Source organism: Bubalus bubalis, chromosome 15, assembly GCF_019923935.1.
Source record: "Bubalus bubalis isolate 160015118507 breed Murrah chromosome 15, NDDB_SH_1, whole genome shotgun sequence".
Taxonomy (NCBI): domain Eukaryota; kingdom Metazoa; phylum Chordata; class Mammalia; order Artiodactyla; family Bovidae; genus Bubalus; species Bubalus bubalis.
The window spans coordinates 65,355,442-65,373,882 of NC_059171.1; the positions used below are offsets into that span (position 1 = coordinate 65,355,442).

The 18,441-nt window shown below is 50.8% G+C and overlaps 1 protein-coding gene across 22 annotated transcripts in view; it reads left to right on the plus strand.

Moving 5' to 3' along the window:
* Positions 1-18,441, plus strand: part of ZHX2 (zinc fingers and homeoboxes 2) — a 188,054-nt gene that overhangs the window by 72,126 nt on the left and 97,487 nt on the right. For 4 of the 22 annotated variants that reach the window (XR_006545017.2, XR_006545016.2, XR_006545015.2 and 1 more), the window contains exons 1-2: positions 12,380-12,984; positions 13,196-13,264. The gene's annotated coding sequence lies outside the window, so the exon portion shown is untranslated. The other 18 variants (XM_044928792.2, XM_044928789.2, XR_006545019.2 and 15 more) reach the window with 14 other exon arrangements.

The following is an 18,441-nucleotide window of genomic DNA, read 5'->3' on the forward strand; positions in this document are numbered from 1 at the left end:
CTTCTTCTCATTCTTCCTCAAAGAGCCAGATGATAAACAAGGAAATGTGTGATCAGGTAGCAAGCAAGTCAGTCGTTGGCGAATGAGACATGGGCTGTAAAGAAATAAAACAGGCAGAGGGCAGGATGGGAGGAAAGCCCTCACTGGGGAGGTGAATTGGACAAGAAGCTGAGGCCAAAGACTCAAGGCAGAGCCTTCTGGGTGGGGAAGCAGCAGTCGTGAAGGCCTGAAGGTGGGCACACTGGGTGCCCACATGAACAGTTGGCATTCATTGTGACATGCGACCCCACCCTCGGAGGCCGCACCCTGTGGGGACACAGGACCTTTGCCCAGCCCTCCAGCCCTGGAGCAGGGCAGAGCCGAACCAGCTGTCAGAGGGGAGCAGAGCCTTGACTGGAGTGCTGGGGGCAGCAGGACAGGGGAGGAGGAAGATTTGGCGTTGTGGGCGGGGTCGGGGGGCAGCGAGCATCCCTGCAGGGAGAGGGGAGTTCGGTTGAAGAGCCTGGAATCTGAGGGACCCTCAGAGATTGCTCAGGCCTGAGCCCAGTCCGAGAGCAGTGTCAGGCCAGGAGCCCGAGGCGCCCCATGGATGAGCTCGGCATGAGCTGACGAGGGCAGCAGCTCCCGTTGCCACGGCCGGGTGGGCAGGTTGCTCGTTCTGGAGACTGGGAGCCCCACTCAAGATGCGGGGCCCGGGTGGAAATCAGCGCTGTGAGTCACAACCAGATGTACAGCCTGTCAGGGAGAACCCGGGCCGAGGGGAACTGGTCACGGTTTCCTGGAAGCGTCCTGAGTGTGGGGGAGGGGTCCGCTAAGGACAGGTGCCGGTGGGGGCAGGGCCGAGCAGGAGACCCGCTGGGGGCCGGCCGGCTGCACCGTCAGCACTGGGGCCGAACTTTCCATGGCCACCGGGGGTGTCAGAGCCTGATGCCCGTGGACCCAGCTGAGGCACATTTGGGGTCCTCCGTCTCCCCTCCCACAGCGTGTCTGGAGTTTTCCGACTTCTGAGAGGTGGCATGCCCCTCGGGGTGTGGATGTGGGGAGAGCAGCCCAACTGAGACTTCTGCATTGTCATCCCATAAACTTGGATCCAAATTCACGGGCTTCCACAAGTCCAGCCCTTCTCTGGTCCTGGGTCCTATCACCTACAAACGGATGGGATAAATTGGGAGCTTTCCAAGGTTCCGCCCAGGCAATTCCTTTGTCTTCCTCCCTATGAATAGGGTGGGGGCTTCCCAGGTAGCCCTAGTGGTAAAGAACCCGCCTGCAATGCAGGAGACATAATGAAACATGAGGTCGATCCCTGGGTTGGGAGGATCCTCTGGAAGAGGGCCTGGCAACCCACTCCAGTATTCTTGCCTGGAGAATCCCACAGACAGAGGAGCCTGGCAGGTTACAGTCCATAGAGTTGCACAGTGTTGGACACAACTGAAGCGACTCAGCACATAGATGAGAGACACTGAGGCCACGGAGCAAGGAACCTGCTCTGAGGAAGCGCATCTGGAGCTTGGCCAGATCTGCTCCCTTCCCCCACCCCACCCCGTGTTCCAATATCCTGCAGCCCCTTCCCGATCTTCTCCTTCCTGGCCCCTCTTACCCTCCTTCCCCTCTACCCATGCTCCTCATCTGCAGACATGGAGGCTCAGCCATTCCTGGGGTGGGTGGGTCCCAAGTCTAAACCAAGAGAAGAACTCCCAGGGCCATGGCCATCTGTGTGTACTCACTTGGATAAGCAGGCAGGAACTCCTCCAGCCACCTCCTGTCTGAATCCTACATACACATCCTTCAATCCAGTTCAAATGGCGCCTCCACCAGGAAGCCTTCCAGATCTCCCCAGCCAGAGTCATCACCTTACCCAGCCGCCCCCAGGCACCCCACTTCATAATTCTGAAGGTGCCATTTTTACTTTTGTTGTTGTTTAGTCGCTAAGTCATGTCCGACTCTGCGACCCCATGGACTGTAGCCAGCCAGGCTCCACTGTCTATAGGGTTTCCCAGGCAAGAATACTGGAGTGGGTTGCCATTTCCTCCTCTAGAGGAATCTTCCTGATCCAGAGGTCAAACCCAAGTGTCCTGCGCTGGCAGGTGGACTCTACCACTGAGCCACCAAGGAAGCCCCATTTTTTACTTACTAGTGTTGTAATTGTTTGTGCAAACATCATAGCTCCTGTACACAATTACAAGCTCACTGGACACAGTCACCAATTGCCCCATTTTGCTCATGCTCATCAGCAGCCCCCTCTTTGACATCTGATGTGGTGTTTGGATTCTAGTGTTGGGTAGATATGTGCGGAATAAATGGAGTTTTCTTTCTTCTGTGCAGCAGAAAGATTCTTTCCTTCCAGAATGAATGACCGGATGTGTAAGAGCATGTGTTCTATAGCTGCAGTGGGTAGAATCAGCTCCACCGACACAGAGCGGGACCCTGGACAAGTTTCTAACACCCATGCCTCAGTGTCCCCACGTGTAAAGCGAGGATCATCATAACCTCCCTACCTCACAGGCTGACTGTGAAGGTTAGATGAGTCATGCTTGTCAAGTGCTTGATGTCATGCCCAGCAGAGACCTGATTCAGTAAACGAAGTTGTTAGATTTTGGCAGTATGATATGTAAATTTTTCTTTGATTTTTTTTTTCTTTTTTTAATATTACACCGTCTTGCAAAATTCGAGTTTGGCTTTAGGTAGTTGCCAGGTCCTTTCCAATCCTTGCATTCATTGAACCTGTGTCGGGCATTCAGTGCCATCTGTGGAGTCCCTGGATACGCTGGCTCGGAGCAGGGGGCAGGGAAGGGAGAGACGAGCCTTCACTGGCGTAACTGCTCGCCAGCTCGGGGCTAGCAGCCACATGAAGCGCTCTTACTCAGTTCATGTGACTCGACAAATTTGGAATGTGTTGGGGAGAGAGAGTTTTTCCAGCTATGAGTCAGTATATTTATGCTCTCTCACACACATATTTAAAAATTTTAAAAAGAAAGAGACTTTAGCGAGAATTCATTTATGAGTGCAAAGCGGACATCTCTGGAAACTGTGTTTTGACCCTGAAGGCAAATAATACTTAAGATATTTAATAAAGGGTTCAAAACAAGAGTCAAGGGAAAGAGAACACAGCTAGCTGCCTTTTTCCTTCTGTATTTTCAGCCGCTGAAGTGCACATTGGAGGACCCGATATAGCATGGGTTTATAAAGCACCTCCTGGATACCCCAATTTATACTCAGCATAGTGGGAAAATAGATATGTGAAAGAAGGGAGGCAGAACCAGCATTTACTAAGTACCTGTTACGTGCCAGGTAATCAAAGCTGGGGTGGGGGTACATGTCCCAAGTTCAAGAGACAGCGTGGGGAAAATGGAATAATCGTGTTCAGACATGCTTGGGCTCAAACCGCAGCAGCCTACTTTTAGAATGTTATCTAAGGCCCATCTTAGCCCATTTTGTGGATGGCAAAACTAAGGCTCAGAGAAGAGAAAATAATTTGTCTATGGACACAAAGCTCTTAAGTAGTGGAAACCATATTCTAAACAGGGTTTGTTACCCTTCTGCCTTATGCCACACAAAATATGTGATACAGCAGTTTTCAGATATCACACAAGAGACAACACAGGATTATGTTAGCTGGGAGAAGGGAAACAAACACAGCAACTTCTACAGTTGCACCAGCTGCTGCGCTGAAGCAGTTTCCAGAAAGCAGTATGAGGAGGAATCACCCCCCAGAAAGAAAAATAAATAAATAAACTAGGTCTGTGAGTCTCCCTGGCTTCCCTGGTGGCTCAGAGGTTAAAGCATCTGCCTGCAATGTGGGAGACCTGGGTTTGATCCCTGGGTCAGGAAGCTCCCCTGGAGAAGGAAATGGCAACCCACTCCAGTATTCTTGCCTGGAGAATCCCATGAACAGAGGAGCCTGGTGGGCTACAGTCCACAGGGTCGCAAAGAGTCAGACACGACTGAGTGAGCAACTTAAGGTTAAGGTGAGTCTCCCTATAGTGAAGAAATTTGGGTTAAATCAGTGTTCCCGAGGAAGGAGGGAAGCAGGCACACCCATTCTCGGTGATAACACTCGCATATCCTAAGCAGGTACCACTTTCTCACAGATCAGTCCCTTTAACCACCTCCGGACATGACGGAGTGCACGCGCGCACACACGCACGCACGCACACACACATACACACACTTGACACGACTGAGCATGCGCGCACACACACACGTTATGGATGATGAACAACCTGCACACACACACACACACAGTTGACATGACTGAGCACGCACACACACACACATTAGGGATGATGAAGAACCTGCACGCACACACACACACACACACGTTAGGGATGACGAAGAACCTGCACACACACACAGTTGACACGACTGAGCACGCACACACACATTAGGGATGACAAAGAACCTGCACACACACGCACACAGACAGTTGACATGACTGAGCATGCACACACACACACATTAGGGATGATGAAGAACCTGCACACACACACTTGACATGACTGAGCACGCACACATACACGTTAGGGATGACGAAGAACCTGCTTTTCGTCCAGGCTGGTCCTCTCTGCACACACACACACACACACATACACATACACTTGACACGACTGAGCGTGTGCATGCACACACACACAGTTGACATGACTGAGCGTGTGCGCACACAGTTGACATGATTGAGCATGCACACACACACACATTAGGGATGATGAAGAACCTGCACACATACACTTGACATGACTGAGCACGCACACATACACGTTAGGGATGACGAAGAACCTGCTTTTCGTCCAGGCTGGTCCTCTCTGCACACACACACACACACACATACACATACACTTGACACGACTGAGCGTGTGCATGCACACACACACAGTTGACATGACTGAGCGTGTGCGCACACAGTTGACATGATTGAGCATGCACACACACACACATTAGGGATGATGAAGAACCTGCACACATACACTTGACATGACTGAGCATGCACACGTATACACGCTGGGGATGACGAAGAACCTGCTTTTTGTCCAGGCTGGTCCTCTCTGCACACACACACACACACACACACACACACATAGAGTTGACACTACTGAGCGTGTGCACACACACACAGTTGACATGACTGAGCATGCACACACACACATTAGGGATGATGAAGAACCTGCACAAACACACACACACAGTTGACACAACTGAGCATGCACACACACACATTAGCGATGACAAAGAACCTGCACACACACACCACATGTTAGGGATGACAAGGAACCTGTGCGCGCACACACACACACACATTAGGGATGATGAAGAACCTGCTTCTCATCCAGGCTGGTCCTCTCTGCACACACACACACACAGTTGACACGACTGAGCACTCACACACACACATTAGGGATGACGAAGAGCCTGTACACACACACACACGTTAGGGATGACAAAGAACCTGCACGCACACAAACACATTAGGAATGACGAAGAACCTGCTTTTCGTCCAGGCTAGTCCTGTCTGCTGTTGTTTACTTTAAAGAAAGAAACCAGCGCCCGCCCAGAGGGCTTGCATTTCCAGCTCACTTACATCTCTTTTGCACGGGCTCATTTTCATAGACTCCCAGTCTCCAGGGAGCCGTGTCTTTCCCTCAGAAACATGAGCTGTAATCAAAGGTGTATTCATCCGCACACATCTGCCGACAGCCACACCAGAGCCATGGTTCACCAAGGCCTGACGGAAGGAGGCTCAGGCCAGGTGCCTGGGGAGAATTTTTCCCTACACAAATCAGATTGCCCTGTGGTAGCTCTTTGTAAAGATGGCAGAGTCCCAGGCAGTGCTTCTCACATTGCCAGAGGACCTGAGGGGGCCAGGGGACTAACAGGATTCCACCATCCGTTCAGCAAAGACTGTTGCGGGCCACAGTGTGCTGAGAACTGCAGACCCTGGGAATCCAGCTCTTCTGGTGACTTCCCATCACTGACAGGTATAAAGACCCAGCTTCTTAAAGGCCAGCAAGTCCCTGGAGGAGCTGGCTCCTGTTCTTTCTCTGGCCTGCTCGGCCTTAGCCACTCTGGCCAGCTTCCATTGCTGGCTGTCCAGTGCACCTCCACCTGCCTCGGCCCTGCACACATTCCCTCTAGCTTTCTGGATTCTTCCTTCCTCTCTTGGACAGGTTTGCTGCCGCTTGCCTTTCAGATCCAGCTGCCCTCCCCCAGGCCCTCCATCTGCCTCCCTGGTGATCTTGCCACCATTGCATGTGCTTCCCCGTCACGCCATTGGAGTCTCTTCTCCAGCCCAGCTGCAAGGGTGCATGCATGCGTGTGAAGTCGCTTCAGTCATATCCGACTCTGCGACACCACAGACTATAGCCCACCAGGCTCCTTGGTCCGTGGGATTCTCCAAGCAAGAATACTGGAGTGGGTTGCCATTTTCTTCTCCAGGGGATCTTCCCGACCCAGGGATCAAACCCACGACTCTTAAGTCTCCTACATTGCCAGGCAGATTCTTTACCACTAGCACCACCTGGGAAGTGCTGCAAGGGTAGGGCTCACTTTATCTCCCCAGTGCTGGTCTGAAGCCAGTGCCCCAGTGAGAGCTGTTGGAGGGAGACTTGCCTGGTGGTCCAGTGGTTAAGAATCTGCCTCGCAGTGCAGGGGACTTGGGTTCGATCCCTGGTCAGGAAACTGAGATCCCACAGGTCAGGAGGCAACTAAGCCCATGCTCTCTGGAGCCCACGTACCACAAAGATAGATCTCAGGTGCTGCAACTAAGACCTGGCGCAGCCAAGTAAATAAATATTTTAAAAAAGATTGCTGAAGGAATGAAGAGACAGCTGCTAAGTCGCTTCAGTCGTGTCCAGCTCTGTGTGACCCCATAGACGGCAGCCCACCAGGCGCCCCCGTCCCTGAGATTCTCCAGGCAAGAACACTGGAGTGGGTTGCCATTTCCTTCTCCAACGCATGAAAGTGAAAAGTGAAAGTCAAGTCGCTCAGTCGTGTCCGACTCTTCATGACCCCATGGACTGCAGCCCACCAGGCTCCTCCATCCATGGGGTTTTCCAGGTAAGAGTACTGGAGTGGGTGCCATCGCCTGTCTCTTCTCTGAAGAGACAGCAGTGAGCAAATTAAACACTGCCCTGCCCGGTGCTGGCACATCTTTTGGAGTGTTGATTGTATTTGACAATTTTCAGGGGAAATATTTGGGAACAAACACAGACCAATTCTAGAGTAGCATTCAGTGTTCTTGTCAATGTTCGATGCTTCAAGTTGCACCTGCACACCCCGGGGAGGTTGTGAACTCAGCCTCCTCTATAGTCTCGAGTGGGGACATAGGGTCTTTGTGGAAGAGTAGGTTGGTTTTGGTGGAAGAGATGGCGAGTTTGCCAGCAGCTCCAGCCATGGAGTCAAAGTCTAAGGGGCAACATAGGGAGTGGTGGGGAATAGAAAGACCATTCAATCAGGCCTGAGTTCAAGCCTGTCATTGGATGTTTTCTCTCGGGGTGATACGTGTGATCACCCTAAGATTCAGACTTGTTGTCTGCAAAGTGGGTATTGAGTACTTGCTCCTCAGAGTTGCTGTGATGAAGACAGAAAAGCCATGGAAGACCCACTCAGTGCCCAGCTCAGAGCAAGCACTCATGAAGTGGTGACTTTTGTGCTCGTCCTTCACTGATCGCTCTTATGAATTAAAGGTGTTGTTGGTTTGCAAAGTGGAACATTTCCTGGTGCAAAGACAGGCAACTTAAGACCGCACTGCCGGTTTGCAGAATCATGGCTGCACAGAAGTGGCCTGTAACTTGCCACCTTCTTTGAACTTGACCTTCCTGTCTTGTGAGCACAGTAGCCCCAACCCAAACCTGCTGATCCCCAATACTGTCCTCCATGGATTCTTCATCCTTTCCTCAATATGAGGCCATCACCCCAGGACATCATGACCTGTGTACTAGACCCGGAATTTCTTACTCATCTGCTAAATGTTTGCCGAGTGAAAAAATGGACTGGAATAAACTGCGAGAGAGGGAGTAACCCTGGGTGTTTTTCTTCTTCTCTGAATGGTTAAAGCACTGTTCCTCTTTTTCCCCTGCAGTTGTCCAGCCATCCAATGGGTTTAAACTAGGACAGGAGGGGATAGGAGGGACCTGTAGGGAAAATCCTATAGGCAGATTTTTCCTCATTGGGATTTTGTGTCCTGTGATCATTTCCTGGGGAGAAGTGTGCTGAGCCAGAAAGACTGGAAACGTGTAAACAGGGAGAACTTGAAGGACAGTGAAAAGCCTTTTCCTTCATTTATGCTGCTGCTCACAACGCGAGTGTCATTTCCACGTTCAGGAACTGCTGTGGGCACCACGGCACTGAATCCCCCGTGCAGCAAGGAGGCAGGTTCTGTTTAGAGCTCTGCTTGGCTGGTGAGGAAATTAAGGTCCCAGGGAGGGCAGGACTCAGCATCAGATCACAACACAAGTGTGTAAGAGAACCACGACCAGACTCAGATGTGTCATTTCCGAGACCAGTGCCCTTGCCCCAACACTGGTTTGGAAGGATCAGGTGTCTAGTGGGTGATGCCCCAGTGCTGAGTTCAAGGGGAGGGACTTCATTCATGGTCCTGTGCCTCCGATGCAGGGGGGCACAGATTTGATCCCTAGCCAGGGCACTCAGATCCTACATGCATGTCCAAAAAAGTGGGAAAAAAAAGAAAAGGCTAAATGGGAAAATGGAACCGATTCATTGAGACTCCCCAGCTCCAAGAAGAATTCGCTGTTTGCAGCTCCAGCCAAGCCCCACTCCACACCTCTGTGCCCAGGAAGAAGCACCTAGTCATTTGGGGATAATAATAAGTATCACCAATAATAATAGTAGCTAACATACTATTCTGTGTATGTGCATGCTATATCTAGCACTTACATGATTCTAAATGCTTTGTATACATTACCTTCCTGGGTCCTGCAGGGTAATTCAGAGTTAATTTGGGGAAGTGGGAGGACAGAGCATTGACTAGAGAGGGTGTAAGATAAGGTAGCCACATGGCTGCATGGAATCCAGTGGGTTCAAAAAGCTTGGGCATCGGGAGCCCATAACACAGTGGGGCAAGGGGAAGGCGGAGTGATGAGCGTTGGCCAGACCTCACAGGGTCAGAGGCCCTGGGGTGAGAAGTGTGGTCTTTATCCTGAGACAAATGAGGGCATCCGTTAGCTGCTTCCACCTATACCACCTCTATATACATTGGTCTTCCTCACCTTCAGTCTATTATATATCTTTCTCCTTTTTTATACTGTGGCTTTCCTGAGGGTAAGGATTGGATCTTATTTATGTCTGTCTACTACCTAGTATAGAATCAGGATATATGATTACTCAGTGTGTGGATACCTCAATAAATGATTGCTCATCAGATATTTAATGTATTCAACATTTAATAATGGTTTGTTGTTGTTGTTCAGTCGCTAAGTCATGTCCAACTCTTTGCGGCCCCGTGGAGTGCAATGCGCCAGGCTTCCCTGTCCTCCACTATCTCCCGGAATTTGCTCAGACTCATGTCCATTGAGCTGGTGATGCCGTGTAACCACCTCATCCTCTGCTGCTGCTGCTAAGTCGCTTCAGTCATGTCCGACTCTGTGCAACCCCATAGACAGCAGCCCACCAGGCTCCGCCATCCCTGGGATTCTCCAGGCAAGAACACTGGAGTGGGTTGCCATTTCCTTCTCCAATGCAGGAAAGAGAAAGTGAAAGTGAAGTCGCTCAGTCGTGTCCGACTCTTAGTGACCCCATGGACTGCAGCCTACCAGGCTCCTCCATCCATGGGATTTTCCAGGCAAGAGTACTGGAGTGGGGTGCCATTACCTTCTCTGACATGGTAATATTTAATAACTATTGCAGTCCAAGGGGTCGCAAAGAGTTGTTCACGACTGAGCATCTGAACTACAAAATACATACTACATGTTTGTTATACACAGATATTAGCACCTAAAATATAACTTCTATTATGCAGGCATTTCTGCTCTAAAATGTTATATGTGTGCCTATAAAACCCTGTATTCTGATAAATTCAAAAATCACAGCATTTGGGGGATAAGTGGGCTGAAGCAGAGTATTCACAATTCATATGACTCTGTAATGAAGCACAGTCCAAGTGACGATACCAGTTGAGTTCAAAGGCTGTAAGTTCTGAATTAGAATAAATACAATAACTATAGGGCCTGAGTGACTATAGGCCAATCAATATTGTTTTAAAAGGCAGGGCGGTGGGGGCACTTGATGGAAGGGGCTAGTGAAGGGTTGAGGCTGCTTAGGTGTAGAGGCAGAAGTGGGCATATGTCTTCATCCCAAGTTCCTGGGGCAGAGCACTTTCAGGCCCTGCTGGAGTGTGGCAAGGATGGGTGGTCTCTTGAGCCCCCAGCCTTTGCACAAAGACCAGGGCAAACCGAGCCACAGAGCACCTCAAACAGAGCACATGGCCACCGGAGCCTGGAGGAGGAGCTGGGAGGGCAGAACCCTGTGGCTTGCTCTGCTCAGCGGTGTGTGCCTTGCATCCAGCCACCCTCACTTGGTGGTACAAAGTATTAACATGCCAGGAACATTTGCCTATGAACCAGCGCGACGTCCAGGTTTTGTTGACATCAGTCGCCTGTATCCCTTGTGTGCACTGAATCTCCTTGTGGAAGCACGTTCAGCAGAACAAACGTTACGTAACGGAAGGATGCCCGCTGGCCAGTTTACATCAAGGAACCTACCAGTCACACACCCTCTGAGGGTTGTGGACTGTTTTCTTCTTGGTCCACAAGTCTATTCAGTAAACACATTCTGTGAGCAGAGAGTAAGGCAAGATGGAGTTGGGGCACACTAATCCAAGTGAAAGTGTTAGTCATTCAGTCACGTCCAACTCTTTGTGACCCCATGGACTGTAACCCGCCAGGCTCCTCTGTCCACAGAATTCTCCAGGCAAGAATACTGGAGTGGTTGCCATTCCCATCTCCAGGGAAATCTCCCCAACCCAGGGATCGAACCCGGGTCTCCTACATTGCAGCCAAATTCTTTATCCGAGCCACCAGGGAAGCCCCCTAGGCACTAATGAAAGTGAAAGTCATTCTGTCGTGTCTGACTCTTTGCAACCCCATGGACTATATAGTCCATGGAATTCTCCAGGCCAGAATATTGCAGTGGGTAGCCTTTTCCTTCTCTAGGGGATCTTCCCAACTCAAGGATTGAACCCAGGTCTCCCGCACTGCAGGTGGATTCTTTACCAGCTGAGCCACAAGGGAAGCCCAAGAATACTGGAGTGGGTAGCCTATCTTTTCTCCAGGAGATCTTCCCAACCCAGGAATTGAACCGAGGCCTCCTGCATTGCAGGTGAATTCTTTACCAACTGAGCTATCAGGGAAGCCCTAGACACTAATGAAGGGTACCATAAACCCGTGATGTGATCGCTTTCCCCATCAGAAGCAGCTGATCTCGCACCTCTGGACTTGGATTCAGAGGGCCTCAACCCATCCTGCCCGAAAGCTGTGTGACCTCAGGAAAATCACTTAACTTCTCTGTGCCTCAATTTCCTCAACTGCAGAATAGCACCAGTGACATCCCCGAGTCCTTTGAAGGAGCAGATGAGCTCCTAGTGGATGGAAAGTTCTTTCTAAACTGTAAGGGGCTTTACAGAGTATTATTGTCCTTCCTGCTGATCAGTGCTGGGCTACTCAGGTCAGCTTGCCTCCTGGGGTGCCTTCTCCTGCCGGATGCTCAGTTCTAAGGGCAGAGGGCAAATCCAGCTACAGTGGGATCAGAGTAAATTAATCACTGGGATTCAATGCAGAAGTTGGGATGACCTTTGGGAAATGTTGCTGGCCTCTGACGACAGTGAGGAGGAGGGGGACCCCAGCCTCCCTCCCCACCCAATGCCTCCTTCCCTGAGCACTCACCCGTCAGCCTCCGTCTCCAGGCCTGAAGTCATCTGCCAATCCCTGGCCCACTGCTCTGCCCCTGGCCCCTCCCACCAAGCCAGGCCCGCCTGTCCCATCACCCTCTCATTTTGCTTCCCCGAATAGCACAAAGGAAAGGAACACTTGATTCCGGAATCACGTGAACTCAGGTTTGGATGAGCGTTACCACTCAGCATCATTAAAATCCTGATAGCCAAGTTGTGGTTACTTGAACCTGTCTCTTCCCCTGGGGAATGGGCTACGACTTCCTGACTTCCTTCCTTCCTTCCCTGATGAAGGGGATTAGAAATGCATGCTTTGCAGACTTTAATGTGCCTGGGAATCACCTGAGGAGCTTGTTAAAAAGCAGGCTCTGATGCTTAGGGTCCAACAAGCTCTCAGGTGATGCAGTTTCACCTCTGACATATGGATCCACGTTTGAAGTACCTGCCATAGCGATAGCACTTAGTGGTACGGCCATAAAGATTTTTTTTTCCCCAAAGGGTGCCCCTTTGAGAACAGGGAGAGATGAATAGAGAAACCTCTGCTCCCCTCAGAATTCCAAGGACAACAAGAAAAAACAAGCTTGGCTGTAAAGGCGGGCAGGGCGTGGGGAGTGAGGAGAAGCGTGGTCCCAGCCGCGGCTCATAGGCAGGCTCGCCAGGCGCACATGTGCACTGCAGGTGGGCCTCGGCGGGCTGCAGAAACCTCTAGAGCTCAGGCCTCGACTTGCCACGCTGGGAACGAACGCATCCTCTGAGCTGGGCGCTCGCCTGCTTCTTCGCTCTCCTGAGGAATTTTCAAAGCACACAGGGCTCAGCCCAGCAGGAGTCTCCCAGGGCGGAAATCCACATCGAGGGCTTTTGTTTCCAGGACTGCCGTATCTTTTGGACTTGAGGCCTGTAGGCAAAGCTTTCCTTCTCCACCCTCACCAACTGTGAACCTCTGTTGCTGCCAAGGAACCGACACCAGGGACTGAAGGCAACTCGGAGTGGGGTTCAGGAGACGCCTCCCCAGCCCCACCCAGCACATCTTGCTTTTAGTTTCACTCTCCTAAAAGGCCTGCTTCTCAGAAAGCTGCTGACTCACCCAGAGTGTGAGGGTCTTTTTTTTTTTCTTTTTCTCAGCATCACCACAAAGCCCCGAGATTCTTGAGGTCATTTTAACGAGTGGCTGGGCCTTGACCATTTCCTTTCTCCTCCCCATCTCCATCCCAGGATCCCAGGGCCTCAGACCTTCTAGAAATGGGAGTTGATACCCCCATTCGCCTTGCCCTGCTTTTAATATTGATTATTTCTTCTCTGTAGGTCTTGACGCACTGACTGCTCTGGAGTCAAAGTAAAAAGATTCCCAGGATGTAAGCAACACGGGAACTGGTGAGTGACCGTGTATTTGGCGAAAGTCGGGGCCTCTACTGGATTTCAGAAAGGGAAGGGAGATGGAAGGGAGCCGGGCAGGGGAAGTGGGGTCCGAAGCCCGTCCAGGGCGCAGCTGAACTTTTGCACCTCTGAAATTGTTTTTGTCGAGATGCACCTGAAAACAGCGTGGTGCAGAGAACCCAACTGTGGGTCCCTTAATTCGCTGGGTCCCTGTCCACCCCTCCCCAGACACCAACTGGAGCCTGCAGGTGGCTGTGCTGACCTCTCTCTGCTCAGATGCCAGCTTCTCAGGCTCACCCTCCGGGGGGGCATGGGCTGGGGATCATTCTCACGAACCTTGTAACCAGGCTTAGGGACGCATTCTTAGAAGACAGAGGGAACTCCGCGGTTCACACCAGTTAGTAAACCATAGCCCCGAGGAGACATGAGTAAACGTAGGCGAGAAAGCCACCTTTGCTCCTTTGAACGGCTGTCACTGGCAGGAGGCAGGTGGGCAGCTAGTGACTCAGCCTAAGGAGAAATTCCTAATGAGGTCGGCAATGGTAAAAATCGACCTCTGTTAGAAGTAGTGAGTTCCCTGTCATTGGCAGAATCCAAGCACAGGTTGGAGAAGCGTGGATGGGAAATGTTGAAGTGGGGAGGGGTTCTGACAGGGCAGTGTTTTACAAACTGTTCCGTGATGATCGAGAATCCTGGAGGGGCAGGAGGATGAGTGGAAGGTTTAGGGAGAATGAACGACGGGACTTTGTAAGCTCACACGTGCATTCCCTCAGCACTGTCTGTTTTATGGGGCAGACTCCTGCTTTAAGGGCTTCCCAGGTGGTGCTAGTGGTAAAGACCCCGCCAGCCAATTTAGGAGATGTAGGAGACACCGGTTTGATCCCTGGGTCAGGAAGATCCCCTGGAGGAGGGCACAGCAACCCACTCCACTATTCTTGCCTGGAGAAGCCTATGGATAGAGGAGCCTGCCGGGCTACAGTCCATGGGGTCAAAAAGAGTCAGACACAACTGAAGCGATTTAGCACACACACACGTCCTGCTTTAAAACAGCCTGGAAGTTGCTGGATGAGACGGTCTCTCCCCAGACCTATTGTCCATGGGCCAGGTGTACCTGCGCTCACCACACGTCACACATGTGGCCCCAAACACCTGATCTGTGTGAAGGGTGGGCAACTCTCCAGGCGTGATTGGGACTCTGATCAGAGGCTCTAGAGAGCTTGCTCCTGTCACAGGACCACCAAAGAAAGAGTTGCCAGTGCATCATGCCATTGAGAGACTTGCCCAGGATCCAGACCACACAGACCAGAAGGAAAGACATGGTGGGATTGCTGTGCTGCGTTCCCCCGAGTCCCCAGGCTGTGAGTGGACAGTGAGCATGGCTTCCCCAAGGGAACTGGGGTCCTCCAGCACCACATTGTCCAGTGACCAAAACCTGGCCCGACGAGCATGAAAAGAATCGAAAGAATCGCACCCTAGACGCCGCGGGTGGAGAAATTGCTCAGGAAAGACACCCATCGAAAGGAAGAGGGTCTGAAGGTCTGAGTAAGGAGCACAGGGGCCTCCTTTGTCCTTTGTCACTGGGTATTCTTCCCCCTGGGCCTGGGTCAGCTGCCGCAGTAAATGTGCACCGAGGGCAGGGCGCTGTGGGAGGCCAGAGATGTGGTTCTTTCAAGAAACTGACAGCCTAGATGAGAATCGAGTTTGACAGTCCATGTGCAGAAGCTGTGTGTTAGCTGTGTTTTGAGTGCTGTGTAGCGGGGAGGTGGGAGAGGAAGGGGAGGGGGCTGAACAGCAGCTTAAGCTGTAACTTGGTGCTTCCTTGCAAGTCTTGAGGCACAAGTTGGGCTTTGAGGACAGAGACTGTGTTCTTGATTCAAAGGACCTGAGATGTGCTCAGGAAGTGACTGTTGAATGATTATAGGGAAAGTGATAGAGAGTTCCGGAGGCTGTGTCTGTGGTTAAGATCAGACAGCTCAGGTTCAAATCCTGTTTCTTCCACTAGCCATGAGGCCTCATAGACAGAAGTTGCCAATCTGTCTATGCCTCAGTCTTCCCATCTGCAAAATGGGCACCATGCAGTACCTACTACGTAAGAGGGCTGCTGGGAGGAGTCAATAAACTGATTCATGGAAAGCTGCTTGGTCCCCTGCCAGTATACTGTTAATGCCCAATAAATATTAGCTCTTATTCTTGTTCTGGAAGTAGGATGTGATCCCGATTAAGGTTCAGTGTTGGGACAGGAAATAGCAGCAGAGGCGAGAGGACAGAGCACTGGGCCAGGAGTCAGAAGCCCTGGCTTAGTTGCAGGGAGGGGATGCGAGAAGCATCACTGCCCCTAGGCTCGCTCCACAGCAGAATGCAGTGAGAAGGCGGTCAAGGGCAGCTCCATCTTCCCTGCTCTCTCTGCGGTGGTCCTGGCACCGGTCCAAAGGCAGAGGCCACTCAGCTCTTTATTACCTGCTAGGGTGCCTCATGGAGAGTGGTTGGACTTCTCAGGACCTCTCCTTTTCCCAGTAAATGAGAAACCAACATGAGCCACCTTCCCTTGCGGAAGTGAAAAGCTCAGGTACAAGAGAGAGTCTGCTGGTACCAATGTGAAATCATTTAAGACTTGCACTTGGGTAGTGTCATCTGGAGCCTCACTGTCAATGAGCGTTGATTTCCCAGCCATTCTCCAGGGAGCCTTGGCTGTCTCCTCAACTGGAAGATAGATTGTCCAAGTGATGCTTCACTATGCAGAAGGTATCATCCACCATCCCAGGATTTGTAGCATATTGCAAATAAAAATGGCACTTGCCTAAAAATTTGTCAGGGTTACCTTTCTTACATTGGTGGTGGACATGGAACTCTGGAATGGGCTTACTTGGGGCCTACCTTTTTTCTCTCTTGCTTCATCACCCTGTGATCCTAGCTGGATAATAAGATGGTTGATGTTCCGTTGCTAAGTCGTGTCTGACTCTTTGTGACCCCACGGACTGCAGCATGCCAGGCTTCCCTGTCCTTCACTATCTCCCGGAGTTTGCTCCATGTCCATTGAGTCAGTGATGCCATCCATCTTATCCTTTGTTGCCCCCTTCTCCTCTTACCCTCAGTCTTTCCCAGCCTCAGGGTCTTTTCCAATAAGTCAGCTCTTCGCCTCAGATGGACAAAGTATTGGAGCTTCAGCTTCAGCATCAGTCCTTTCAGTGAATATTCAGGGTCGATTTCCTTTAGGATTGACTGGTTTGCTCTCCTTGCTGTCCAAGGGACTCTCAAGAGTCTTCTCCAACACCACAGTTCAAAAGCATCAATTCTTCGACACTCCACCTTCTTTATGGCCCAACTCTCATACCTGTGCATGACTACTGGAAACAACCATAGCTTTGACTTTGATTATATGGACCTTTGTCAGCAAAGTGATCTCTGCTTTGGTAGTTAAACCAAAATTGTTTACGGCATAAGTACAGCCCCTGTACCTGCAGGGTCCTAAAAACTGTCACTCATGTCTGTCTCCTTCTCCCTGTGCACCCCCTAACATCCACCAAGTGAGCCCAGCTTCGGTTCTACCTTTAGTGGGAAGGGAACAGGGATGAGGCAGGTGGCAGCTTCAAAGACAAAGCATCAGAGAGAGGAGGTCCCGATTCCTGGTTCCATCAGCCATTGGCCTCTCTGAGCTTCTGTTCCACCTCTTTTCACATAAGGTGACTGGGCTAGGTCAGGGGTGACAAGTAGATCTCATCTCCTGCCAATTCTGATCAATTGGTCATGGCTGCCAAGGGCACAGCATGGAGAAGGACTCTGAGGCATACCCAGGAAAGAGGGTGCTGCAATGGATTAGTGATGTCTGCTGGGGAGCAGTAAGGAGGACGTAGCCCACGTGCCACCTTTTGGCATTTGAGAAAAAACGATTTCTGAGGCCCCTGCCTGCTTCTGCACATCGTGGTTTTACATCAGGGGGGCAAAGCACAGCAAAACCTCATTAATCTGGACCACTTTAGGGACAACCCAAGTGATTGAAAAAGTCGTCATCTGAGGGTGCCTATTGCCTGCAGGTGAGCTTTATTATCCTTCAGTTGCAGAGTCAGCTCAGCCCAGCTGACAGGTGCAGAGGCCAGGGTGGTGGTGGTCTGTGCTTGCAGGTCTGACCATGTGGCCGAGCACACCTGACCTGTAACTCTTCTAGGGCACTTACTCTGTGAGCTTTAGATCAATACCAATGAAACAATGACGCAGGGCTCTTTTGAAGTAGAAAATCAGTCCTTGGGCAGCTTTGCTTCTGTTTCAAATTGCCAGGGGATCTGAATTAGAGAGGTGTCACCGGACTAGCTGGGAAAAAGCTCTTTTTCCAGAATTATATGCAGAAGATGAGACCAAGTGGTTCAGAACTACATTTCCTCTGAGTTTCCTGATCTGTAAAATGGAGAATTAATGTACCTCACAGGGCTCTGCAGGAGGGTAATTGAGATAAAATGTGAGACAAAAAAGTGAGATAAAAGGAGACAACTGAAGACCTTGCTCACAAACTATGGTCAAAAGATGCTATTTCTCTCCGCCCCCACCACCCCAAACTCTTCCTCCATAATTACCTGAAAGCAGAGCTTTCTCCTTGTCATGCATTCGAGAAAAATGAGGTTATAGATTGTCTTAATAGTATCATAACTTCTCAAATGACTCCTGTTAGTTTTTCAGAGGCTCTTTTTTCGTTGCTGATGATTCTCCCCTAGGAGCGGTCCATGTAAACCTTCAACTTGAGTTACTCTACTCTCAGTCTTGCAGGGAGTAGCTGATGCCCCAAGGGTCTGACAGGCATGCACAGGAATGCCTTGGTAACAAGTGTCTCTAGAAGGGACTGAAGCCCATTGTGACTAGACCGTGTCCTCCCCTCAGCTCAGCAAGCATCACCCCCTGAATTCACCCACTATAGGGAGAGTCCGGACAGCCAAGGGGGAGAAGAGCAAGTTGGAACCCACTGAATTTGAGTGGGAGTGCGTCTAACGGATGGGCTTTACTTGCTCAAAATGGGGAAGAAGTTGGAACTGGAACTCCTCTTTCAGCCTAGTTTCTGAGATTCTTCAAGAGAAAGATTCAGTTTATACTTAAAAAAAAAAAAATCAAGACCAGTTAAATCCATATGAAGCAGGGGGAATTGGAACCCACGCACAGCTGGAGGAGCAGTGCCTCTGATCACAGAAGCC